Source organism: Cherax quadricarinatus, chromosome 27 (assembly GCF_038502225.1).
Source record: "Cherax quadricarinatus isolate ZL_2023a chromosome 27, ASM3850222v1, whole genome shotgun sequence".
Lineage (NCBI taxonomy): Eukaryota > Metazoa > Arthropoda > Malacostraca > Decapoda > Parastacidae > Cherax > Cherax quadricarinatus.
Window position 1 is genome coordinate 41,009,474 of NC_091318.1, and position 23,617 is coordinate 41,033,090.

The 23,617-nt window shown below is 38.8% G+C and overlaps 1 long non-coding RNA gene across 1 annotated transcript; it reads left to right on the forward strand.

The window, feature by feature from the left end:
* The first annotated feature begins 922 nt into the window (after positions 1 to 922).
* LOC138853295 (uncharacterized) lies at positions 923 to 6,658 on the forward strand. The gene is made up of 2 exons (XR_011392504.1): positions 923 to 2,197; positions 6,346 to 6,658. It is a non-coding gene; the product is annotated as an uncharacterized lncRNA (long non-coding RNA).
* Positions 6,659 to 23,617: the final 16,959 nt, after the last annotated feature.

Consider the following 23,617-nt stretch of genomic DNA (forward strand, 5'->3'; position numbering starts at 1 on the left):
TGTCTTGTAAGACTGTAGTGTGTCTTGTAAGACTGTAGTGTGTCTTGTAAGACTGTTGTGTGTCTTGTAAGACTGTAGTGTTTATTGTAAGACTGTAGTATGTCTTGTTAGACTGTAATGTGTGTTGTAAGACTGTAGTGTGTCTTGTAAGACTGTAGTGTGTCTTGTAAGACTGTAGTGTGTCTTGTAAGACTGTAGTGTGTCTTGTAAGACTGTTGTGTGTCTTGTAAGACTGTAGTGTGTCTTGTAAGACTGTAGTGTGTCTTGTAAGACTGTAGTGTGTCTTGTAAGACTGTAGTGTGTCTTGTAAGACTGTAGTGTGTCTTGTAAGACTGTAGTGTGTCTTGTAAGACTGTAGTGTGTCTTGTAAGACTGTAGTGTGTCTATTATTGCCCAATTTTACTTTAAACTATATTGATCAAACTTATTGTAAACTTCTTTTAATGACCATTTTTATTCCATACTTTTTTAACCTAGTATTTTCAACTACAACTTTTATATCATCCTGTCTACCATCTTACTAGCATATTATAACCAAGTCATTGCCATTTTTATTTTTATCAATTCTTTTTTTTTATTATTATTTCGCTACATTAATTTGTATATTTTATCCTGTCAATTTAAATCTAATTATACTCTAATTCTTGTAAACAACTTATATAAGACCATAGTGCAATTACTAGTGAGAGACTGGTGCTATTTGTAATTTGTATTTTTATATTATTAGACTAAAGTTGTTGTACTATAGCTCTTTCTAGCTCAATACATAGTCAGTACCAAATTCACTATATTAGACCATAGTGCAATTACTAGTGAGAGACTGGTGCTACTTTTAATTTGTATTTTTATATTATTAGATTAAATTCAGTTGTACCATAGCTCATTCTACCTCAAGACATAGTCAATACCAAATTCACTACATTCCTACCTTGCTGCTACTTCCTAAACTTAGCACTTGGGAATTTGAGTAGTGTAATACAGTATTTTTTTTTTTTTACACAAATCGGTTTTACAAGCTAAAGCTGTTACCCAAACTCAGCTTATTTCAAAGCCCCAGTCCTGTCTTGGGTATACTACCACCCCTCAGGATGCAACCCACACCAGTCGGCTAACACCCAGGTACCTACTTACTGCTAGATGAACAGGGGCAGCAGGTGTAAGGAACCACACCCAACATTTCTACCAATACTGGGGATTGAACCCTGGACACTGTATGAGCAGAGTGAGCTACCAACCAAGCCATGGGACTCCCAAAGTGTCTGTTGATAATAATAGAATAAAGAATTATCTCTTCTCATTTTTCCATTCCACACATATATATATGAGAACAAGCTACCACCTTGCATCTTTCCTGATGCCTTTAATCTTCAGTTCTTTGCTGTGGTGTCTTTTAAGATAACTACAAAGCTTGTGCGTCAGTGGAAGAATGTTTGGTTCAAAGTCACAAAGTCTTGGATTTAATCCCTGGCAGAGTGAGATGTATGGGCAAGTCTCTTAACACCTGCTTTCCCTGTTTGTTGAGCAGTAAATAGATTCTAAAATAAAGTAATAGCTTGTGTAGTTATGTTAATGCTTTAACTCTGATAAAATTATTTTCATGTTTCAGAGGACAGTCCTGCTGTGAAAAAGGGAAGAGCAAGTAAAAGGACAAACAAAGTAACCGAGGACGACAAAGATTCCAGTGAAGCAGAAACAAAGGAAAGGACATCAGATGAGCATGGTGATGTACCCAAAGAAAGTATGAAAAGGAAGAGTAAGGACATGACTGAGATAGAAGGGAAAAATAAGAATGCAAATAAAAAGAGGGCAAAAAATAAAAAGGCTGTTGCAGAAGAAAACCACAAGGAAGATGACTTCAATGACAAACACAAGTAAAGAAAAGTTCCAACAAGACTTCCAAAGATGAAAAAGTTGCCCATATCAGTGATTAGAAAAGTCTGCAACTAATTAACCCATAAATGGTCCAAGCAGATCTACGTTCACATGTGTTGTCAAGCAGATCTACGTTCACATGTGTTGTCAAGCAGATCTACGTTCACATGTGTTGTCAAGCAGATCTACGTTCACATGTGTTGTCAAGCAGATCTACGTTCACATGTGTTGTCAAGCAGATCTACGTTCACATGTGTTGTCAAGCAGATCTACGTTCACATGTGTTGTCAAGCAGATCTACGTTCACATGTGTTCTGCTACAAAAGTAAATCTACGTTTTTTTTACATGTTTTCAAATATAACAAAAAAAAGTAGATCAAAGTTTTTTTACACATTTTCAAATGTAAAAAAACAAAAAGATGATCTACTTTTTTTACATTCAAATGTTGAAAAAACGTATATATACGTTTGGACCGTTTACAGGTTAAACTGTCCAAACGTAGATCTACGTTCACGTGCTTAGTGCTCCGACCTTTTTCTCCATTTGAAAGCATGTAAAGAAAAAAAATAGATCTACGTTTGGAGCACTACGCACGTCATTGTAGACCTACATTTGGACAGTTTAAGGGTTAACATTGCTGAGAATTTTTTTTTTTTTTATTAACACATCGGCCGATTCCCACAAGGCAGGGTGGCCCGAAAAAAGAAAAACTTTCATCATCATTCACTCCATCACTGTCTTGCCAGAGGGCTGCTTTACACTACAGTTATAAAACTGCAACATTAACACCCGTCATTCAGAGTGTAGACACTGTACTTCCCATCTCCAGGACTCGAGTCCGGCCTGCCGGTTTTCCTGAATCCCTTCATAAATGTTACTTTGCTCACACTCCAACAGCACGTCAAGTATTAAAAACCATTTGTCTCCATTCACTCCTATCAAATACGCTCATGCACGATTGCCGGAAGTCCAAGCCCCTTGCACGCAAAACCTCCTTTACCCCCTCCCTCCAACCTTTCCTAGGCTGATCCCTACCCTGCCTTCCCTCCACTACAGATTTATACACTCTTGAAGTCATTCTGTTTTGTTCCATGCTCTCTACATGTCCGTACCACCTCAACAACCCCTTTCTCAGCCCTCTGGATAATAGTCTTGGTAATCCCACACCTTCTCCTAATTTCCGAACTATGAATTCTCTGCATTATATTCACACCACACATTGCCCTCAGACATGACATCTCCACTGCCTCCAGCCTTCTCCTCGTTGCAACATTCATCACCCATGCCTCACACCCATACAAGAGTGTTGGTACAACTGTACTCTCATACATTCCCAGTTTTGCTTTCATGGACAAAGTTCTTTGTCTCCACAGACTCCTAAGTGCACCACTCACCCTTTTCCCCTCATCAATTCTGTGATTCACCTAATCCTTCATAGACCCATCTGCTGACACGTCCACGCCTAAATATCTGAATACATTCACCTCCTCCATACTCTCTCCCTCCAATCTGACAGCCAGTCTTTCATCACCTAATTTTTTTGTTATCCTCATAACCTTATTCTTTCCTATATTCACTTTTAATTTCCTTCTTTTACATACCCTACCAAATTCATCCGCCAACCTTTGCAACTTGTCTTCAGAATCTCCCAAAAGCACCATGTCATCAGCAAAGAGCAACTGTGACAACTCCCACTTTGTGTTTGATTATCTTTTAACTCCACACCTCTTGCCAAGACCCTAGCATTCACTTCTCTTACAACCCCATCTATAAATATATTGAACAACCACGGTGACATCACACATCCTTGTCTAAGGCCTACTTTTACTGGGAAATAATCTCCCTCTCTCCTACATACTCTAACCTGAGCCTCACTATCCTCATAAAAACTCTTCACTGCTTTCAGTAACCTACCTCCTATACCATACACCTGCAACATCTGTCACATTGCCCCCCTATCCACCCTGTCATATGCCTTTTCTAAATCCATAAATGCCACAAAAACCTCTTTACCCTTATCTAAATACTGTTCACCTATATGTTTCACTGTAAACACTTGGTCTACACACCCCCTACCTTTCCTGAAGCCTCCTTGTTCATCTGCTATCCTACTCTCTGTCTTACTCTTAATTCTTTCAGTAATAACTCTACCATACACTTTACCAGGTATACTCAATGGACTTATTCCCCTATAATTTTTGCACTCTCTTTTGTCTCCTTTGCCTTTATACAAAGGAACTATGCATGCTCTCTGCCAATCCCTAGGTACCTTACCCTCTTCTATACATTTGTTAAATAATAGCACCAACCACTCCAAAACTATATCCCTTCCTGCTTTTAACATTTCTATCTTTATCCCATCAATCCCAGGTGCCTTACCCCCTTTCATTCTACCCACTGCCTCACGAATTTCCCCCACACTCACAGCTGGCTCTTCCTCACTCCTGCAAGATGTTATTCCTCCTCCTTCAGATTTGAAAGTTTCAGTTACTATTGTCTTGCACACTGCTGTGACTACGTATGTCTGCTTTCAACAAATTTTTTCTACTTTGTGGCCTAACCTCCCTGTTGATTGCCTGATTAGGCAGGCTGTTGCTGTTAGTAATCCTCCAGCCCACATATCCACCACAATCCAGTTAATGTGGGACACAGCGGAGTTAGTTATCCAGTTTTCTTTTGAATTCTTCCACATCTCTTCTGGCAATATTTCTGGTATCTGCTGGCAGGAGGTGGAATATTCTTGGATCATGGATGTTGACAGTGTTCTCATATTGTGCCTATGGCTCTCCTGCTTTTCACTTGGCTTGTGTTATGCCTCTCATATCTTTCACTCCTTTATTATTATTGCTTTATTATGGCAATGTGTAGGTTTGAGACTAGGCTCTCCAGTATCTTCCATGGAGGCAGTAGAGATGCCACGTTTGAGAGCATTGTATGTTGTGAATGTCATGCGGAGAATTCAGAGCATAGAAATTGGAAAATGGTGTGGGGATTATGAAATGTATAATTCAGAGGGGTGAAGAGGGGATTGTTGAGGTAGTTTAATCATTCAGAGAAGATGGAACAGAATAGGATGATCAAGAGCATTTTCCTGGAAGATTTTAGAAATGCTACTGGAACAAGTGTAGAAATCTTCCAAGAAAGCATTCAAAGCATACATCAGCCAAGTGCCAGACCCAGTCCATGATGGGTGTGTTGGCCAGTGGGCTACCAAGAGCAATAGCTTGCTTGACCAAGCAAGCACAAGAGAAGCCTAGCCCAGGGTTATGTATGGGAGTAGGAAAGCTCTTGATGCCAGTCACAGGTGTATCCTGGGTAAAAGATTATAAAATTTAGGGTGGAAGGAAGGACGGGTAGGGGTTGTCCCAGGAAGGTTTGGACTGAGGGTGGTAAAGGTGAGTGCTAGGGATTTGAATATAGCACTGTATGATCCTTGTGGGTTTAGTGTTATAATGGGTTTCAGTCTAAGATATCACACATCCTGCAGGCATGTGATGCATTAGATTTATAGAATGGAGGCTAGAGGTTTTTATGGCTTGATGTATTGTTGGAATGTGAGCAAGGTAATATTTATAAAGGAATTCTGAGAAACTGGTATGGCTGGAATTTAGTCTTGGAGCTGGGAAGTACAGTGCCTGGCACTCAGGGAGGGGTAATGTTGTGTTTCAAATGGTTATTTGAATTGTGATGTCACTTAACCTCTGGCAAGACAGCTATTAAATAAGTGATATTGAATATGTTTTGTGTTTTTTGGGGGGGTTGCCCTGACTTGGTGGGAGATGGCCAACATGTTTAAAAAAAAAAAAAGAAACTCATGCCTTTGCTCCAGAGTACATTTTACTAAACATCCTAATGTATTACATATTTTTGAAAGATTTTCATCTCGTTAATTTGTATAGTCTTGGTTCTGAACAAAATTTACTAGCCTCGTGATGCAGTTACATTTCTACTTTACTACTACTTACTAAACTTAGCTCTTGGTAATTTGAGGACTATAATACTTGGAGAGTGTCATTTGTAAATCATAGAATAAACAGCTGAGCTGTCATGTTTCATTTACAGTTTTGAACTGTAGTATTGGTGCTTCTCTGTCAAGACTGATGGAGTGAGTGTTGGTGAAAGTGTTTCTTCTGTTTTAGGTCATCCAGCCTTAATGGGATATGGCCAATGTGTTCAAAAAAAAAGTATTGGAGAACAAGTGCCACCTTTCCACATTTCTGACACCTTTTATCTTTAGTGATTTGTTGTGATGTTTTCCAAGATAACCACAAATCTTGTACTTTAGTAGAAGAGTATTTGGCTCAGCATCATAAAGGCTCGAGTTAAATCCCTGGCAGAGTGAGACATACGGGCAAGTCTCCTAACAACTGTTTTTCCCTCTTTACTGTGTAGTAAATAGATTTTAAAATAACATAGCTTGTGTAGTTGTGTCTGTGTTTTAACTCCCTGATAGAATCATTTTGATTTTTCAGAGGACAGTCCTGCTGTCAGAAGGGGAAGACCAAGTAAAATGACAGACAAAGCTACAGAGGAAACAGGTTTCAGTGAAACAGAAATAAAGAAAAGTACATCAAATGAGCATGATGTACCGAAAGAAAATATAAAACAGAAGAGTGAGAACATGACAAGGATGGAAGGGGAAAACACAAATGCAAGTAAAAAGATGGAAAAAAAAGGAAAGGCTGTTAAAGATGACAACCAAGTTGAAGATGACATAAACGATGAACCACAAATAAAGAAGAAAAGGAGAACCTCCAACAAGATTATCATAGACAAAAGTGCTCACCAGGTCACCAGGCCCGGTGGCCCGGTGGCCTGGTGGCCTGGTGGCCCGGTGGCCCGGTGGCCCGGTGGCCCGGTGGCCTGGTGGCCTGGTGGCCCGGTGGCCTGGTGGCCCAGTGGCCTGGTGGCCCAGTGGCCTGGTGGCCCGGTGGCCTGGTGGCCTGGTGGCCCGGTGGCCTGGTGGCCTGGTGGCCCAGTGGCCTGGTGGCCCGGTGGCCCGGTGGCCTGGTGGCTAAAGCTCCCGCTTCACACACGGAGGGCTCGGGTTCGATTCCCGGCGGGTGGAAACATTTCGACACGTTTCCTTACACCTGTTGTCCTGTTCACCTAGCAGCAAATAGGTACCTGGGTGTTAGTCGACTGGTGTGGGTCGCATCCTGGGTGTTAGTCGACTGGTGTGGGTCGCATCCTGGGGGACAAGATTAAGGACCACAATGGAAATAAGTTAGACAGTCCTTGATGACGCACTGACTTTCTTGGGTTATCCTGGGTGGCTAACCCTCCGGGGTTAAAAATCCCAACGAAATCTTATCTTATCTTAAAAAACGATTATCTCTGAAAGCAACGGAAAAGGTAAACAGAAGGTAGATGTAGATAATGAAATAGCATCAGATGAAGCAAAACTTAAAGCAGATGATAAAGCATTGCCCAAAAAAAGTAAAATTTCCAGAAAGAGGCTGACAAAGGTTAGTACTTTTTTTTTATATGTTATGTTAATTAAATTTAACACTTCTCAGAATAAAATTTCAGTACAAATACTTTTCAGGACCAGGGTTCATCACATTGTTTTTCCACACATTAGTTTCATACATCAAAATGCTTGAAGTAACTGATTGCTAATTATTAGTATATTATAGTTTATATCTTTTATATTACAAGTGAAATTATTTTTCCTTCCTGAGAAAACTGTAGCCTTGGAATTTGCTGATTGATGATTAAAAATAAAATTGGAAATTCATGCAAATGAGACAATTTACTTATAATTTATTAATTTGAAAGGTTATAGAATTAAAAAATACAATCTTGAATAATGTAGTGCAGTGTTTCCTAACCTTTTGTTTTTTAGTCTAGTACCTCTACCTTCCCTTTGGTCAACAATGACTCCTCTCAAACTTTTGATTGAAGATGATTTCTGACAAAGCCCTTTCTTATAAGCACAACAATTTAAGGGGGCAGGGGGTGAACGTGTTTGGAAAGAAAAAAAAAAAAGGAAAATTGAAAATTTATGGAAAAAAATGTTTTCTTACCGAAAAATAGTGCATAACTCTGGCAACATGTTGATGTAATCAACTTGTTACTATCATATTTCTAAGTATGTTTTTCCAAGAATGTAATTTTTTTGTTCTTTTGGTCATCAAGATGACATGATGCCAATGACATTTTTTTTTTTTTTACTCCAAAAATTTAAATTTTTATGATTGTTTCTTTTCAAATATACAAAATGGCAACTTGGGTATTGACTCCATGTTAGTGTTCAGAGTGAGAGTTGCTCAGTCGCCTGTGGGCTGCCATCAAGAGTGGTGGTGTAGAAGACAGTGAGATTTGGTGTGCCATGACTGTAGAGTTTTACAGGAAACGTAATGTATGAATAAATCGGGAATAAGTTATTGACGTTATTTTGTTGTTTTTGCGAAAAGTATTTATAAGAATGTCATGTTATTTGCACACGTTATTGAGAAGTGATGGCTCTACTAAATTACAGAGGAAATTTGCGATATTTTGTACTGTTTTGTTTGCATTGATTCCTCCCTCACCCCCCCCCCCAAAAAAAAAAAAAAAAAATCAGAATTTTTTGTTATGCATTCTATTGACATTTCACACAAATGGCACTGATGAAACGATTATCTAGCCCTTTATCTTTCATTTGATGTTAACTAGAACATTGTACGTCTTACCAATTTTGTAGTTTTATGCCCTATAGGATAGGGCGCTGTATAGCTCTTGTGGCTTAGCGCTTCTTTTTGATTATAATAATAATAATATAGGATAGGGCACTATTTATTTTTTTCTATCTATCTTTAAGGAAAAAAGTCACTACAAACAAAGTGTAGGTTTCAAATGTGGCCTAAATCACAGTATAAATTTCATTGACGTTGGGAAAAAAAATACTTAAATCGTTTGCCACCCCCTTAAAAATATACAACTCAATAAGTTTTTTTACTTCTCTTTATTGACAGAAATATGCACTGAAATTTTAAGATATGCAATTTTAAAGTTTTCTCTCTAATTTTTTTTTCCTGAGCACAGACTACTGCTCCCTTTAGAGTTTACCATCTACCCTGAATTTTAAAAACTCACTATTGGGAGTACCACCCAAGTTTAGAAACACCAATGAAATGCACCTTCCAAAGTCCTTCATCGTAAATCTCTTCTGTATATATATCTGCCGTCCTAGAACTTTAATTTGTGTCATCAATCCTATACGATACATCCCTCTAGCGCCTGGAACCAATCTTGGGCAGAAAACATTATATACTGAGTCAAAAAAGGAGAATTAGTGTGCATACCTAGCAGAGTTTACTGCCAGAGGGGAATCATAGGCCTGTGTCCCGTGTGAAAAAAAAATAATATTTGAACTTTGTGTCAGAGGAAAGAAAGTCTCCCTGATAACATTGAGTATACATAGTGTATAGTGTATACTATAGTGGCTCCCTAGTATATTGTTGATAAAGGCTAAAGTGTCATTTGAAAACAGGTGAATTTGTATATGAAGTGATAAGCCTATAGAGGCAGGTGCCAGAAGTCGCCAGAATCTTACCACAGGTCAGCTGTTTTTAATAATCTTCCTGGCCTGCTAGTGTACTCGCATATAATCTAGTGATACCAGTGAATAGCAGAATACAGTGCTGTAGTAGCAACTAACCAGTATTATAATGGTACTTAGTGGAGTGGAGTGACTTTCATTAGTTTCTTTTTTCTTGAAATACCAGACGTTACTGTGAATTTCATATAACCTGTAGTTACCAGCGATCAATCCACTATACCACAACTAAACAAGAAATGTAAAGCTAGGCTAAATGCTCTCAAAGCTGTTGCTGGCTACAATCCCAACTATGGTGCAAATGTGAGAATCGTGAGAATGATGTACATAGCCTATGTTAGGTCCTTAATTGATTATGCTGCTCCCATGTTGATATTAGCTAGAGAAAGTTCTCTCCGACCCTTGGAGTTAATCCAAAATGAAGCTCTCAGGATTATTCTTGGCTGTCCCAGATCTACAAAAATTCTTAACATGAGGAAGGAGCTTGGTATTTCTAGTATCAGTGATAGGATTGTTGAAATTAACACTGTACTCGGTATTAGAATGTTGAGAAACGAACCAGACACTGTCACAGTGAATCTTACCAAGTGTCTAGAGGTAAATACACACAGATCTAAATGGATTGTGAAAACGTGCAATTGCATTAAGTTTTATAACCTGCATGAACTGTATCACTGTAGGCAACAAGAGCATTTCACCCCTCCATGGAAGATGTGTTCATTTAATATCACATACCTACAAGTTCCTCCCAAGAAGCTCATTGCTAGTAATCCCTTCCTTAAATCTCTTGTTAGAGCAACTGCTCAAGAAGAAATTTCTCACCTAGCTGGTAGTAACAAGTTATCACAAGTTATATACACTGATGGATCTAAACAGGAGTCTTCTGGCAGGGCTGCATCTGCTCTTGTTGCCACCTCCCTAGTTAAGAACGATAATAAATTTGTTGAGTTAGGCATAAGAATTAACAACTGGGCGTCTACACTGCAAACTGAATTGTTTGCAATCCTAATGGCGCTAAAGCTAACCTATGACACTGAGCTTGACTCTATCATCATTACTGATTCTATGTCATCATTGAAGGCTCTTGGCTCATATAATGACTCCAACAACATGCTCATTGGGGAAGCCAGGTATAGATACTCAAAAATTAGGGAAAAATGAATTAATGTACAATTGCTATGGATCCCATCACACATTGGATTACTCCTTCATGATAAAGTTGATATGTTAGCCAAGAAGAGTATCAAGAAGGAGAATGTAGAATATAACTTTGGTATAACTGTGTCTAGCATTAGGAATAATATTAGGAGAGAAGTAAATAATGAAAATGATTGTTATAGGAATGCAGTTAGAAGCCTGAGTAGATCTATAACCCACTATGATAACATGAACGTAGATAAGTATGTTTATGGAGCAACTTGCAATGTGAACAGACTGACTGATGTTGTAGTGGCCAGGCTTAGGCTTGGTTACAAGTACTTCTGGCAGTTTGGGAGACACACAGATGATGATCAAACTAAATGTAAATTATGTGATCAGGCATATGTGCTTAATTGTCCACTTATTGAGGAATACAGAGACAGACAGTATAATAACCTATGTGACATGTCAAGATATCTTATTAATGAAAATAAGATACCAGATATACTAAGCAAATTTCCTAAATTTGCTTGTAACAGATAAGTGAACTATAGATATGTAGATATAAATCCATATGTATTCCTGTTAACCCTTTGGGGCCTAGTTCCTAGGCCTTTTGTGTATCCATATGCTCTCGCGCTACCGTCCACAGGATGGATATGGGGTGCACAATAAACTAGCCACTTCGGTGGCAAAATCTAATCTAATCCAGCGATCGCAATATACACAACGAGAAGCAATTATTACTACAGAAAAAGCGTCCTTCCTCGAAAATTTCCACCAGTCAACTATAGTGATAATATAGCATTTATTGTGGTGGAGACCGAAAAAAAAAACAAAATAGAAAAGCTAGATACAGCGATTGATAAACAAGGGAGGTCGACCGTTCGTCATTGTAGGAGTGCCAGCAGTCACCTGCTCTTCAACACGCAAGTTATACTTTTGTATCAATCAAATCACATATTACTCGGGTAGATAATTTCCAGTAGATCCTTCATGTGTTAGCTCAAATCACCGACCAGTATGTTTTAAATAAGTGACCCACTGCTCAGATCAGATAGACTGGTCCGAACCCTTGACTGGTCCGAACCCTTAACTGGTCCGAACCCTTGACTGGTCCGAACCCTTGACTGGTCCGAACCCTTGACTGGTCCGAACCCTTGACTGGTCCGAACCCTGGACTGGTTTCAAACGGTTTCGTTGTGCACTACCTAGCAGGTTATTAATAGAATTTTCAAGAGGTTGCTAGTAGAATTGAAGTAAATCAACCATTCAAATCATCATGAAGCTGTGTGTAGTCTGTGGTCAGTCAAACAAACGGGCTTCCACATGCATAAATTGTCATTTTTGTGGAAATTGGTGTCATGCCCCTTGTGCAGATATCCAAGAACTAGCTACAAGCAGTATTAAAACAGGGAAGTGTTTTTGGGTATGCCCAAATGAGATAAATCTGTGGACTAAAATCACAAGGGTATTAAAAGAGGTCAACATCAAAGCTGCTTTCATAGAAAACCTGGAAGCTTTCTACAACAGATGGGAACATAAAAAGTCTGGGCTGAATGGTACTGCCCTTGATACTGGCCATGTAGTCAGAAACTGTAAGGCTGGAGATGATGTCCTGGTAGTCAGTAAATGGGGGGCTGATAGTGCTGTCCTGGGAGACAGTAATGGTGAAGCTGGAGGTGCTGTCCTGGGAGACAGTAATGGTGAAGCTGGAGGTGCTGTCCTGGGAGACAGTAATGGTGAAGCTGGAGATGCTGTCCTGGGAGACAGTAATGGGGAAGCTGGAGATGCTGTCCTGGGAGACAGTAATGGTGAAGCTGGAGATTTTGTCCAGGTAGTCGGGAATTATATGCAGGAAGGAATACATATAAATGACATCATAGGGGACAGGAGCCATAGTAGGGAAACAAGTGTAGTCAAAGATAAAACCAATATTGCAAACTAGAAATACCGCAGGAAATAGCAAACAAGAGGACTCCACTAGCAATAGTGAGGATATATTACCAAAAACAACTGGTGGGAGCTCCATTGTTGGTGCTAGGGAGGATAGAAGTAAGACAGGGAAACATGCACCAACAGGGAATACAGTCACAGAAACCCAAGGCAAACGGAAACCAAGCCTGTGCACATACTATGCACTCGGTATCTGCTGGCATGGGAAATCTGGAAAAACAGATGGGACGTGCAACTATGACCACCCTAGAAAATGCCATACCCATATGACAACAGGAAAATGCAAACTCCCTTCCTGTAAGCTTTTTCACCCTGAACTGTGTACCTCTTCAGTACAGGAAAGACTGTGCTATAACTTAAATTGCCAGGCATACCATCTAAAGGGGACAAAAAGATACAAAACATCCAGGCCATGGGAAAACCTGGGTAGCCACAGCCACTCAAGAAGGAGAGGTTTTTTAGTGCCAGGAAGGAAAAAAAACTGGCAGGAAATGGCAGAAATCGTACACCAAATCCAGTCATTCCTGGAGTGGAACCACAGTCGATGGCCTCCACTCCAAACCAACAGATACAGATACTAATGCCGGAAAAAAAATCCCCCCCCAGTACCAACAATACCACCAGTCCGATAACATTCTTCTTTGCAAATATACAGGGTCTAAAGCCAGCAACAAACAACAAAATACCTTTCATCCGTGGACTGCTTGCAGAGGCAAAGGCAATGTTCGCGGCTTTCACTGAGACCCACATAAAGGATCACTTGGACAACGAAATATGGATCCCAGGTTACAACCTATACAGATGTGACAGAGTGAACAGGCAAAAGGGGGGGGGGGGTTGGCCTGTACATTGCAGAGTCACTTGTTTGCACAGAACTGCTAAATGCCTCAAATGATGTAGTGGAAGTTTTAGCAGTAAAGGTCGAGAACCAAAACCTAGTCATTGTGGTAGTCTACAAGCCTCCGGATGCAACATCCCAGCAATTCCAGGAACAGCTGTTAAAAATTGACCACTGTCTGGAAAACCTTCCAGCTCCTGCACCAAACATCTTGCTCCTGGGGGATTTCAACTTAAGGCACCTAAAATGGAGGAATATAGCAAATAATATTGTTGCAGTAATAACACCAGGAGGCAGCTCTGATGAAAACTCACACTCACGCGAGCTTTTAAATCTCTGCACAAAATTCAATTTAAACCAGCAAATAATAGAGCCTACTAGACTGGAGAATACACTAGACCTCATCTTCACTAACAATGATGATCTGATAAGAAATGTTACCATATCAAAAACAATATACTCAGATCACAACATAATTGAGGTTCAGTCATGTATGCGCGGAGCCCCAGACCGACATAATGAGATTAGTCACGAGGGAGCATTCGCCAAATTCAACTTCAATAACAAAAACATAAAGTGGGACCAAGTAAACCAAGTCCTATCCGATATAAGCTGGGAAGATATACTAAGCAGCACAGACCCCAACTTATGCCTAGAACAGATTAACTCGGTGGCACTCGATGTATGCACAAGGCTTATTCCTCTAAGAAAAAGGAGGAGTAGATGTAAAACAGAAAGAGACAGGCGCTCCCTTTACAGGCGACGGAAAAGAATAACAGAGCGGCTAAAAGAGGTCAATATATCTGAAATGCGTAGGGAGACACTGGTCAGAGAAATAGCAAGCATCGAACTTAAGCTAAAAGAATCCTTTAGGAGTCAGGAATCGCGGGAAGAACTAAAAGCCATAAATGAAATCGAAAGAAACCCAAAGTATTTCTTCTCCTATGCCAAATCAAAATCGAGAACAACGTCCAGTATTGGGCCCCTACTTAAACAAGATGGGTCCTACACGGATGACAGCAAGGAAATGAGTGAACTACTCAAGTCCCAATATGACTCAGTTTTTAGCAAGCCGCTAACCAGACTGAGAGTCGAAGATCAAAATGAATTTTTTATGAGAGAGCCACAAAATTTGATGAACACAAGCCTATCCGATGTTATCCTGACGCCAAATGACTTCGAACAGGCGATAAATGACATGCCCATGCACTCTGCCCCAGGGCCAGACTCATGGAACTCTGTGTTCATCAAGAACTGCAAGAAGCCCCTATCACGAGCCTTTTCCATCCTATGGAGAGGGAGCATGGACACGGGGGTCGTCCCACAGTTACTAAAAACAACAGACATAGCCCCACTCCACAAAGGGGGCAGTAAAGCAACAGCAAAGAACTACAGACCAATAGCACTAACATCCCATATCATAAAAATCTTTGAAAGGGTCCTAAGAAGCAAGATCACCACCCATCTAGAAACCCATCAGTTACACAACCCAGGGCAACATGGGTTTAGAACAGGTCGCTCTTGTCTGTCTCAACTATTGGATCACTACGACAAGGTCCTAAATGCACTAGAAGACAAAAAGAATGCAGATGTAATATATACAGACTTTGCAAAAGCCTTCGACAAGTGTGACCATGGCGTAATAGCGCACAAAATGCGTGCTAAAGGAATAACAGGAAAAGTCGGTCGATGGATCTATAATTTCCTCACTAACAGAACACAGAGAGTAGTCGTCAACAGAGTAAAGTCCGAGGCAGCTACGGTGAAAAGCTCTGTTCCACAAGGCACAGTACTCGCTCCCATCTTGTTCCTCATCCTCATATCCGACATAGACAAGGATGTCAGCCACAGCACCGTGTCTTCCTTTGCAGATGACACCCGAATCTGCATGACAGTGTCTTCCATTGCAGACACTGCAAAGCTCCAGGCGGACATCAACCAAATCTTTCAGTGGGCTGCAGAAAACAATATGAAGTTCAACGATGAGAAATTTCAATTACTCAGATATGGTAAACATGAGGAAATTAAATCTTCATCAGAGTACAAAACAAATTCTGGCCACAAAATAGAGCGAAACACCAACGTCAAAGACCTGGGAGTGATCATGTCGGAGAATCTCACCTTCAAGGACCACAACATTGTATCAATCGCATCTGCTAGAAAAATGACAGGATGGATAATGAGAACCTTCAAAACTAGGGAGGCCAAGCCCATGATGACACTCTTCAGGTCACTTGTTCTATCTAGGCTGGAATATTGCTGCACACTAACAGCACCTTTCAAGGCAGGTGAAATTGCCGACCTAGAAAATGTACAGAGAACTTTCACGGCGCGCATAACGGAGATAAAACACCTCAATTATTGGGAGCGCTTGAGGTTCCTAAACCTGTATTCCCTGGAACGCAGGAGGGAGAGATACATGATTATATACACCTGGAAAATCCTAGAGGGACTAGTACCGAACTTGCACACGAGAATCACTCACTACGAAAGCAAAAGACTTGGCAGACGATGCACCATCCCCCCAATGAAAAGCAGGGGTGTCACTAGCACGTTAAGAGACCATACAATAAGTGTCAGGGGCCCGAGACTGTTCAACTGCCTCCCAGCACACATAAGGGGTATTACCAACAGACCCCTGGCAGTCTTCAAGCTGGCACTGGACAAGCACCTAAAGTCAGTTCCGGATCAGCCGGGCTGTGGCTCGTACGTTGGTTTGCGTGCAGCCAGCAGCAACAGCCTGGTTGATCAGGCTCTGATCCACCAGGAGGCCTGGTCGCAGACCGGGCCGCGGGGGCGTTGACCCCCGGAACTCTCTCCAGGTAAACTCCAGGTATATATTCTCTTTCATTATTCATCTATTCACTGATGAGGAACTTGTAGAATTTTCATTATCTGACAGTTTTCTGGCATTACTGTAACCATTTTCTCAGGCTTGGTGCTTGATCCCTAAATTTGCAGTTAACATAAGAATTTATTCAAACTTTTCTCAGTGGATCAAAAGACTGATGCATAATTTTTTTTTTTCAACAAACCAACCGTATTCCACCGAGGCAGGGTGGCCCAAAAAGAAAAACAAAAATTTCTCTTTTAAAATTTAGTAATTTTTACAGGAGAAGGGATTACTAGCCCCCTGCTCCTGTGATGCATAATATTATGAAATATTATCTCTGAAAAAAATTAATTTATCAACATACTTGTGCATTTACAGTTTATATTTTTGTACGGATCTGTAGGAACATAACCCTTAATAAATTTGTAGGGACAACTGTACTCATGCATTTGAGGCTCAGTTGTATTACTTTTTTTTTAACACACCAGCTGTCTCCTTCTGAGATAGTCACTTGACAAAGAGGAAAACATTTTCCCTGTCATTCATTCAATCACTGTCTTGCCAGAAGTGTGCTGATATCACAGTTCAGATATCCCTCCATACCTCGGCATCACCACTCCTCCTCCAGAGTGCAGGCATTGTATCACCTCCAGGACTTGACTTAGGCTAACCAGTTTCCCCTGAATTCCTACTTCCACTTCATCAGCACTTCAAATAATGGAAGCCACCTGCCTCCACTCCTGTCTAATGTGCTTGCACACTCCTGTTGGATGTCCAAGCCCCTAGCACTCAAAACCTTCTTTGCCCTCTACCTCCAATCTTTTCTAGGATGACCTCTATCCCTCCTTCCATTCACCCCAGATTTATACCTCCCTCCTAGTCATACTATTTTTCATCCTCTCTAAATGTCTAAACACCTCAAGAACCCCTAGTCAGCACTCTGAATAATACTTTGATAACCCCACACTTGCTCCTACACTCCAAATTCCAAATTTTCTTCATAATTTTCACACCAGACATTGCCCTTAAGCAATACATCTCTACTATATTTAAGCATTTTAACTATCAGAATAAAATTATTTTGGATGAATAGTTAGGTAATAGGTTACAAGCATTTTACCTTACAGGCAAAATCAAAATACTATATGTTTTGTTTGTTTGGAAAAGGATGTACCAGTTCCACGTCCTGTTAAATACGAAAGTTTGGGGGATGGTCCATCTCCAATACCATCAACAGGAAGCAAATACGTAGGCTGCCATGTTTCTGGTGCTGGTAAGAGTAGCTACATATTATATTCACTGTATTTTCTTGTTTTTCTATAATAAATATTTTATTGTACCTAGTTCAGCTATCAAAACTTTGGGGGCCCAGTCCCTGGACCCATTACGTACCTCTGTAATCTGTAAATACCTTTGTAACTTGTCATGATTGTGACCAGACTTACCTGGAGTTCATTACCTTTGTAAATTGTGAGTTCATTACCTTTGTAAATTGTGAGTTCATTACCTTTGTAAATTGTGAGTTCATTACCTCTGTAACTTGCTCAGCTATCAAAACTTTGGAGTCCAGTCCCTGGACCAATTATGTACCTCTGTAATCTTTTGACTACCGCCCACAGGATGGGTATGGGGTGCATAATAAACATATTAAACTAACTTGTTTATATTGTAAAATGCTTTGGTACTTTCTCCTTGATACATTCAAAGATAAAACTGTACTAATCTGTACTCCTTCAGTATCTGGGAGGAATTTGTAATAATAATAATGCAGCATTTAATTTTAAATGAAAAGTGTACCATACAAAAACTGAAATTTCAAGAGGGTATATTTTCATAAATATTACTAATGCCATCAATATTAAAATAATAAAGAAAAATTAGCTGAAAGGAAGAGAGTATTGGCTCTGGGAAAGTGATAGATCATATATTAAAAAAAGTTACATGTATTGTTTTTAATTTGAGATTTGTATTCTGTGTTGAAAGAAATTGAATACAGTCCTATTTTGAGGTATCTTTACAAGTAAGGGTTTCTCAAAAAAATTAAATTAATTTCATGTGGTGATTTTAATAGGCTTGACTATAGTTTGCTTCAAAAATTTTGTGGGAAAAATAGGTGATTTCAAATTCACCAGTATTGCTGCATACCAAGTCTTGTTGGAACCTATTTTGTGTTTGCTTTTGTATCAGGAGGAGTTTGGAATGCCTTTGAAAATGCGAGAGAGAGCCAGGCCAAATCTTTTGGTCTCTTTCTGCGCAATCAGCGGCAGTGGATGGCCAAACCCCTGGATGATGGAACGATCAAGAAATGGTGTGATGCAAGCCAGGCAAGCAAAATTTCTTTGTCATACACTTGCTCCTATTAGAAACAATTTATTGGAAACCAATGTTAACAAAGAGTAGAAAGCATCATTGTGTAATGTAATTATATTTTGGCATACTGGTTATTCATCTTTGTTAATTAATAGTGGTCTATTTGTGATATTATTAAGACAACAAATTTGCACTTAAAAGTTCTTTTTCTTCAATATAAAACTTGCTCTCATACCTCAGGGTTCACCTGAAGTGTGACTACAATGTTAATAATTTAAAAAGAGGGTTGGGAATGAAGGGAATACAGATGTCAGAGTTAAGGTATACTGTATATTGTACCATTTAATAATTGACTACTATAATGACAAATCCTGTGATGCCTGTATGTTTTCGGTGAGATGGCTTCTGACTGGATGATGGTGAATGTGCTTCCATCTTTAGGTCACCCTACCTTGGTGGGAAATGGCCAATGTTGGTAAAAAAAAAAAATTGAACTGTTAAAAGATTTATGTTAAGGTTGAGATTAGGTTAATGATAGATGTATAGGAGGTTCTTCCTAACTTGCAAACACCTCAAGTTTCAAATTTTTGCATTTGCAAACTAGACACTTGGAACCCTCCAGGTTAAAAATCAAAACAAATCTTATTTTTACCAGATAATTTTACAACAGCTGAACCACAATATGAACGTGTGAAACATGACCATACTTTGGACTGTTGTTTTCTATACATACAACTTGTATGTCTTGTTTACTTGTTGAAACTTTCCTGTTTTTCCCTGAGCAATATTCAGAGTATGATGAATGCAAGGTATATCAGTAACATTGAAACAAATACTGTACCCATATACAAAGGTAAGGAAGAAGATGATTGCTATTAAGGATTTGATGTGTTTTAGTATGAGCAGGGTAACATTTATAAAGGTTCTCATTGTTAAGCAGAAACTTAAACTAATAAAGAAGGTTGAATCTAGCATCTCGGTGGCATGGTTCTGAGAGGAATATGATGTTAAAAAGTGGTGTCTGATATCTGCGTCTTTTCAGCTATCTGCATTTTCACTTGTGGTTGTTCTACACCTCCTCTGACTCAGAATAAAAGTTATTTGGTGTCACCACTGTTGATCATAGCAGTTTACACCTCATCTCTCCACCATGAAAAATTAAGTAAAATTACTGCAAATTACATACTATGAAATTACTATAAGTAATGTACTGTAATACTACATGTTGCAATACCTGTATTCTTGGTGTTCGGTTGTTTTCCGAATCAGTGGATCAAATCTGCTGATTTAAAACTTTGTCAGTTTGTTATTATAATGAAAACTTATTTTATAATTCAAAACCTACAGACAGTTGGCAATAACATACACCCCATAGCAGTCTGTTAATCAGAGGGTTCAGTGTACTGGTGATGGATGTGCCAAGAAGAAGAATATTCATGTGTCTTTGATGGTATTGAAGAAAGTGTTAATTTTAAATAAATGTGTGTGATGCAGAGAGTCTGCACTTTTGATCTGAGAGAATCTACCATTCACACAAAGACAATGAGAAGAAACTAAGAACTTGTGCTATGAATAGTGCAGATTGTGACCTGGCTAAAAGATTATCAAGGAGGTCAGTACTGCAAGGTAAAATAGACCAGAGATGCATTGCAGAATACTTGAGCACTCCACTACAATCATCAGTTACTGTTAACTCTACATCCACATCAATACAAGAGCCACAGCCATCCACTTAAGCCCAATGGGGCCATGTTAACCCTTTCCATGCACTTCCATGCCAATAAGCAATGACAACTAGAATAGAAGAATATGGTAGACTAGTAATTTGTGCCTAGTAAAATATAAAAAATCTTTGGCAAATTTGAATTTGTAAAAAAAACATTGAGTGGAGTCCTTTATTTGTACATTTCACCCAACATTGGGCTTTATCAAGTACGTAGCATATATGAGAGACAATGGCAGGGAGCGACGTCCCATGCTTAGACGTCATGGTGGAATATATACTTCGTGTGCCTCATAACAAAGCATTTTAAAATGTAAACCAAGCATAGGCCAGTAGGCTTCCTGCAGTGCTCTTTCCACACTCAAGTAGCTTTACATCTAATCATATGAGACCAAAGCATGTGACATTACTCTCAGTGGGCTGTTAATTATTGCCTCATTACTATGAATACTTGATGAAACCCAATATTGGGTGAAATGTACAAATAAAAGACACCACTGCATTTGTGTCTTTTTCTCCAACTGTCAGTATCTCGCCACTGCCTCTGCCAAATTTGGAGGTCTTTGGAACAAAACCTTATTTTTCCTAAGTGTTCTTCAGTTTATGTAAAGTTGTTTTTCATAGTGCCAATTTTCTGGAATGTGTATCCTGCACTATGAAGAGGTTTAGCATAATTAAAATAGGGAAAAACTCCTTGAAATGAAATAAAAATGTTTATTTCCTTGTAAAGCTTATAATGTGTGATTTACATGTTATAAAATATTAATTACAAAGAAGGCCACTAGCATGCCTAGGCATTTCGGGCATTAAAATAGTGCTGAAATAAATGGAATGGGAAATGGTGAAAAATTGTGGACATTGTACTTTTGAAAAAAGTGGAATACTGTATGCCATTTTGGAATGGTGACTAAATTTAAGAAAAACCTATGGACACTTTAGAGGAGGTTCAAAGATGAGCTTCAAAATGGTTACCAAACTAAATGATGAGAGTTGCAAAGAGATGCTGAAGACTGTAGACATGTCTTCAGTGGCTGATAGGACAGTAAAAGGAAACATAACAATCACATACATGTAAAATTATCAAAGGATACAAAAGAATTGGCAGTGAAGATTTGGTTGTAGTATTATCACCACAGAGAACACGAGGCTATAGCTACACACTAAGAAAATAGAGGTACTGAAGGAGTACTAGGAAGTTTTACACAGAGCTAGAACAATGGAATGATTTAAAGAGATGGTGGTAAGTGCTACAGCCACTGGAAACTGGAAAAGGTGTATGATAAATACTGAAGATGGGATACCAGGAGCAAAGCTCTGTTCCTGTACCTACCAGCTGGTAATGTCATTATGATTTGTTTTTACATGAGTAATTTTTTATGTACAGTATGTAATTATTCTAATGTATTTACCTTTTTTTCATCCAAATAGGATTTTCCATCTCACCTGATTCTTCCACATGGCTCCTACCTCATGAACCTTGGCTGTCCAGTACCTGAAACCTTAGAGAAAAGTAGAAATATGTTACTGGAAGAACTTCAGCGATGTGAAAAGTTGGGAATACCTCATTACAACTTTCATCCAGGTTTGTGAAAGACTTGCCGCCCAATACACTCGCTTCCTTCCCTACCCTGCAGCGCTGTATAACCCTTGTGGCTTAGCGCTTCTTTTTGATTATAATAATAATAATTGTGAAAGACTTAAGGTTAATAAAGAGGGTAGAATATACAGTAAGTGCATTGATGGAGATTGAGAGGATAAATAATAAATTATTTGCATTATGCAAAAGGGTGTATACTGTATTGCAAGGAAGGTCTTGGCATGATATATGCCACCATCATATTTCACCCAGGAAATTAATAAAATTTTGAGTCCAGAAACTTGTTGATAGCAGCTCGTAGATCAGAAGAAACTAGAAATAGAAAGCTGGAAGGAAGGTAAAACTTAAAATAGAAATTGCACTTATGTAGAGGTGGAAAAAATGAATTAGATAAGTGGCACTAGAGGGAAAAGGTGCATTTTTTTTTTTTATCTCCCAGAGGTAGTGCTTGCATGGGGGACTGAAAAAATCTACTTTAATACCTCAAAATAACTGCTTTAAAAATGTTCCTATATATTATTTGTTAGATTTATTTACCTCTGTTTGATGAATAATTTTGCTGCTAGTTCATTGAGAACTTAAATGTTTTTATACTATTTACAGAAAAATTTTGTTGTAAATAGAACAAATGTTCATTAATACAAACTTTTTTTACAGGATCATCATTGGGAAAGATCACTCGAGAAGAATGCTGCAAGATCATCGCTGAGAGTATCAACCTTGCCCATAAGCAGACCAAGGGAGTTATATGTGTTCTAGAAAATATGAGTTGCCAGGTAAGTTGTTAGTTCATTGACCTTTTTATAAATAGCCAACTAGCTGTCTTGTAATGCTTGCTGGGGATTTTAACACTGGCTATATCTGGTGTGTTGCTGCTACTTTTTTTTTTACTACTATTATTATTTTGAGGAAGGTACTCCATACACTTTCATTATTGTTTCCTAATGCTAATGAAGTTATTGTGCTTAACTTGATACTAACTTCTTAGATTAACCTTAAACTTTCAGCAGTTGTGCATATTAGTAAAAGAAAGCTCATGATTATAATTGGGTAGTGTGGGTCAATATATACACTATTAATTGACTAATATCTCAGGGTTATCACGATTTCTCTATTTGAAGCAATAACTAAGATAACAGGCAGGGGTTATTGGCTATCTTTCTTGATTGCATTGGTGACCAAAACATCTCCAGTATTTCTGTGTTATTGTAGATAAACCTAGTCTTAAGCCAGGATTAGAAGATAGAAGTGCTCTCACAATTGCTGACATATAATCTGTATATTGTTTTCTATTAGCATTAGTTTTTTTTTTTTTTTTTTTACTTGTTTCTCTGTATATCTTCTCATCTTTATTCGTCTCAGTACTTGAATAGACCCTTGTCATTGTCTCATGAATCTAATTTACATTCCTAATTGCTGATTACCCTTAAAAGTTTATATTTTTATATTCATGTCTTTAAAGGAAGTAAACATAAAGTAACAGTAACATGAAGTTCACCATTATTGTTTTTTATTTTAAGGCTAAAACTTGGGCTTGATAAGGAAGCACCTTAGTTATTTACCTGAAGGTAATTGTTCATGCATCAGTAATCTATTACCGTTTGGTTTTTCAGGGATTTGTAATTGGTGGTGACTTACATGAGCTGCGCCTCATCATTGAGCATGTAGAAGACAAATCCCGCATTGGGGTTTGTATTGATACTTGCCATGCACATGCAGCAGGTAATTTTTGGTGACTTTGGAATTTTAAATTTTAATCTGTATATAATAGTGAAGTTAGCTCTGCATATTATATGTAAAAAAT